Here is a 5535-nt window from a genome sequence, read left to right on the forward strand (position 1 = left end):
AAGGCATTACATTATTTGTTTACAAACCTACCAATGAAGAACATGTAGAAATATGTCCTTAGATTTTTGGATTATGATGAAGTACAGAAAGGCAGTATATAGTAATCATTTTCAAATATCAACTGGTATGTTATAAATCGAAATATTACGAGTTTGAGTTCCGGTCAATCATGTAGATAACACAAAGGTTTCAGTTCAATGAAGATGCTTTTTGAAGACGGTGTTGAACATCCATTTCTTTATAGCACAGTACACTATATACAGTATATTGATTTGGCTCATGGCTTAACCATGATTGGATGTTCAAGGCTGCTCTCGTGGAAGGGCAGTGAAACAAACAGTAATTAATTAAGCTTCTAGTGCAGTACGTAGTCAGATTTTCTTTTTAAAAAATGTTTTTAAATATTTATTTAGAAGTCCTTCATACATACTGGAACTAACCCCCTAATGCCAATGCTTTGGGAAAAGGTCCTCAAAATAACACTTGAGTGTAGGTTGCTTACACACACACAATCATACACTTCTAAGAATCTAAGTCATACCCTTCTAAGAATCTAACAATCATGCACTTCTAAAAATCGATCCTAGCTCCCTCTCCTCCTTGAGGTCATCACTGAAGTGTGTTTCATGACGTGAATGGAAAGATAAAAGACAAAACATCAGTTATTTTGCATTCATGAACCCAACCTTCTTCAAAGAAACAAGTGTACATGAGGTGGAAATGGAGACAAAAAAGATTGATATTCTCAGATCAGACGTGAATGACGATGAGACGTGAATGACGACAATATCTGCCCATCATACTGTAGGGTTTCTGAGTCTTGATGGTGGGAACAAAAACACTGGAATCCAATTCAAGATTTATTAAGATTCAAGATTTTATTTAGTATACAACTTTGACAAAGTTTCACATACCGTTTATATCCTTCATGGAGAGAGGGAGTCTTCCTTCTCTCAACTTATTGCAATCATGCACAGGGAAACCTTTTAAGCTATATGAGAAACCTTTTAAGTCATACATTAAAAAGCCCTCCCTTTCTGTATCAGAGACAAATGATAATCTAGCCCAGCTGTGGCGGTCATCCAAAGGACAACTATACTATAGCATGCAATATGGTGACTAGTCTGTTTCTCTCTCATTCCCCCTCTTTCCCTGCCACTATACACACACACACACACACACACACACACACACAAGAACTTAAAGCTCCAGGCCTTACAGTAGGGGTGGCCATGAAAGGAAACATTTGATACACAAGGCACACATTGACATGTTAAATACAAATTATTATCATGTTTCAGTACGCTGACTTTCGCAAGCAAGCGGTGTAGGGTGGATTTTTTATTGTCAGTTTCATAAGTAGACAGTACTGTCGACAAGCCGATTAACTCAAAGCGGGTTTTGGAGCTCTGCACGTTGTCTGTCGATGAGATGATGTTCAGTCGCGTCAATATGACATTTATTTCACACGGCGTGGAAAAAAAGAACCCTGTCGCAAGTGGTTCGATCGCAACCACTATACACACGTCTTTATCGCTGCGTGCTACTTAGCGGAAGCAAAATGGAGTCGAGTATGTTCATTATGGATTTGGAACTGGGCCAGCGGGGTCGTCCGTGCGGAGTATTCGCTGTATTATCAGACAGTTCCAGAACTTTGAATCCTTTGTGTAGACGCGAGGGGGAGACTGTTTGGTATCTTTCTGTTTACACTAAACAAAGACGCCGGTGAGCCCAGGAGTGCACGGGTCAATTCCGTTAATCAAGACGGGTCACGCCATGATGCCAGGGAGAATGAACTGCTAATCTAGTGCGTCTCGATGTCTTCCACCTTATCACCCCCTCCATCGCTCTCTGTTTCTCTCTCTCTCTCTCCTCATCTCCATTGTTTTCTCTTTCTCCTCTGCTCTTTCTGTCTTTGACTCTCTCTGTCTCTGAGGCCAGCTGAAGCTGACACGCACACACACATATGCACACACACAGTCATTCCCTCCAGTCATGTTGAAGGAGGGTCATTGAGGGCTGAATGGCAAGTGATAGTGGTATATGTGGTTGGCTCTGAGTGTGTTACAGCGTCTGAATGGTGCTGAGTGGACCCTGGTCTAGATACAGGGAGATCACTGGAGGTAGCCTGACACCCACCATTAACTGACTGCTAATTAACCCTTTGACCGTGTGACATTCACAATCCCTCTACAGAGATTTATAAACGTATGGAAACATTTACACCAGACCGGGTCGATGAAGGTATTTGATATACTTTCAAAAACTTGGATGGGTGGGGGTTTATTCCATTGGTTCCAATGTGCCCAGTAAATTCAAAATCAAACAGCTAAGTGTTTGAAATGATTTCAAATGCTATTTGAACCCAGATCTGGTTTACTGTCCACCTCCTCTCTCTGGGACCACGCTTGGTGATCATTATGGTCAAAAGGACTGCAACATTTTGAAACGTTGCAGAGTGTTGCACACCTGAATGTGCCTCTAATGCGTCAAGGGGGCTGATGTCATTGCCAGTGCTCTCCCCCGACACAGGTGGGTGCATGGCATACATTACAATTCCATTCGAATAAATCACCTTTCTTCTCTCTCGTTGTCAGGCTGGAAACAGAGCGATATTCCTGTCAGCTTAAAAAACCTGCAAGCCGAAGGCCATTTATTCAATTTCCAGGCTGTCAGGCGTATGAGGTAGTCTACTTCTCTCCCACTGTATTAAATGTTTCCCAGTTTAAGTGAATTACTGTGGGATGAATTTGGATATTAAAAAACTTTTTTTTTGTAAACTAAAGACATTCAAAGTGGAGACGGGACGAATGCCTGAGCACATTCATCTGGGTAGAAGTCACAGACGATTTTTCATGAATATATTACTGTAAGCCAAACTAGTTTTATCTGTACCGGAAAAAACTGAAACAAATAAGCAAGCTGACTTTTATTTAGTTCAGGTGTTAAGAGAGTGCGAGAAGTGCGCAAATGATTATGTAAAGTTATTCATGGAATAATTTGATTCTTAGGGGCTAAAATGTATAACAATGAGAAATAATGGTCGTTTGTGTTGTGCAAACTCTAAAAGTGGCCTTTTGCATTCATTGCTTTACTCTTTCCCAGATTTTAATTATGAATGAAAACCACTTCAGCAGCAAGGGATTTTTTTTATTGACATCAACATCGAATCTTATTCGTAGCTTACTATATAGGGTATATTGTTACTATATAGGGTATACTGTTACTATATAGGGTATATTGTTTAACCAAACACAACAAGGCAACGGTCTTTAAATTGCTCCTGGCTAATGCTAACGTTAGCTATTCATCAGTCAAGCATAGCAACCACACAACCATAAAAACTAGTTGGCTGCAGCTGATCCACCATTACGAATTTTACAGATCAACAATTATGTCTTCTAGCATTGTGACTGCCAATAGCCCCTGGTCCTACCATAGATAATTTTTTTCTTATGATGACTTATAGATGATTCAGTTACTTAGACAAATGTATTTGTAAGTAGCTTTGGATAAAGGCGTCTGCTAAATGCAATGAATGTAAATGTAAGTCAAACTGATGTAACAGTGAACTATTGTTGTAATGTCAGACCCTGTATGGATCACTTCCGGGGGAAAAAAAACTTTGCTCCCACATTACTTACGCAGGGCACTGTGGTCTATGAAATCCTTTCAAATACTTAGCAGTGCTTGGAAGAAAAGCAGGAATGAGGAGCGTTGCTGGGTCAAGGTAGACAAATTCAATGTGAATGGATCGGCTGATGTAAAAAAAAATTAAACAAAAGCCATCATCCAAAAAATCCCCAAACTATTGTTTAAAAGCCTTAAAAAGCCTTTATTGTGCAGCCTACGACCAGCTGTGCTTAATTATGTCTGCCTGGCACGATAGAACCAATTGAATAGTCCCAAAACTATGCCGAAACCCACCCACCTGGCACTCCAGGTAGTGTCAATCAAGCTCTCTTTTTGATTATAGATGGTAACTTTTGTTAACATAACTTTTTGAACCTATTCAATGTTTTATACACTACTTGACAAAAATAATGTATTTCATGAGCTTTTATTAAAAAAAAAAACACACACTTATGTTTGTGATGCCAGTGTCATGTTCAGCTGCGGGAGCTGTGTCATGTGTGTGTCTGCTGCACTGTGTACCTTCTACCGGCTGTGTTAAACAAGATCACATCCTGTCACACGTCAACAATCCATTTATCTGTCAGTCAATGCTCTTGTTAAGAGGCATGTGAACTGTCAACCCTATCTTCCCTGTAGAGAGGAGGGAAGGAGAGAGAGAGAGAGGGAGGGAGGGAGGGAGCGAGAGAGAGAGAGAGAATGAGAAAAAACAAGAGAGAGAGAGATGAGGAAAAATCACTCTCCCCCGGGTGGCAACTGAAAGAGTGAGATCTTACAAATGCAGTCTTCAGGCGGAGAGGGGGTTATCTCTTTGAAACACAGCATTTAACTGGCGTCTACAAGTCCTTTGTGGGGCGCGAGGAGGGAATAAAAGAAAGGGAAACAAGAAAAGAGAGGTGAAAAAGAAACAAGTGCATTCCAGGGAATCCCTGCCCCCCCACCCCCACCCCCCAGCACTGTCTGTGTCTGCATCGCTCTCCTCTACCTGCAGTTCAGACACACACACACACACACACTTTAACACACACACGCCCACACACACACACATACAGCAGATAAAGTAAAGCAAGAAAGATGTGAAATAGGAGGTGGAGGTGGAGAATGAGAGTTGGATAGAGCTGGAAGCTGGAGAGAGAGAGGGAGGGGGGGCGAACAAAAGAGCAAGAGAGAGACATTCAAGAAAACTTAAAGATAAAGGTAAAAAAAAAAAAAAAAAATGAGGCTAAGAGTGGGATAGAGAGATAAGATGGATAGAGAATGGAGGGAAAAAGAGATTGCAGGAAAAAAGAGAGAGAGAGAGAGAGAGAGTGGTAGAGAAAAAGAGAGAGGGGGGGGTGAGAGGGAAACACAGTGGGGGGAACAAGATTGCAGGAAAAAAGAGAGAGAGAGGGAAACAGAGTGGAGGGGAAGAAAAAAGCAAGAGTGGAGGGGAAAAGAGGAAGGAAAGAGAGAAGGAAAAAAAGAGGGAGAGAGGGAGAGGGAGAACTCCTGAGGCAAGGAACACTCTTGAAATGACATGAAACGGAAGATTAGAAGACATCAGACCTCCCTTCACAATCTGCAGTGACAGGAGAAAACCTCACTGGGAACTATGGGAGAGGGGGAGGAAGAAGAGGAGAAGAAGGGTGGAGAGAGGCGGAGGAGGGGAGAGGAGGTATCCAAACTGGTCAATATATTAAACCAGTATGAATCTGAATCGTGTTGGAAATGCAGTAGCAATGCTGATGAACATGGAGTTGTCCCACTGTTATTGATCAGAGAGCACACACACACACACACACACACACATGTGCACATGGTCACACACACTTAAATATGTCTCTCTCTTAGCTTCTCACTCTCCCACAGTACACACACGCACACTTAATCATGGTAAGTGGCCTGTGTGTAGCTTGAAATTA

This window comes from Argentina silus (assembly GCF_951799395.1).
Source record: "Argentina silus genome assembly, chromosome: 17".
Lineage (NCBI taxonomy): Eukaryota > Metazoa > Chordata > Actinopteri > Argentiniformes > Argentinidae > Argentina > Argentina silus.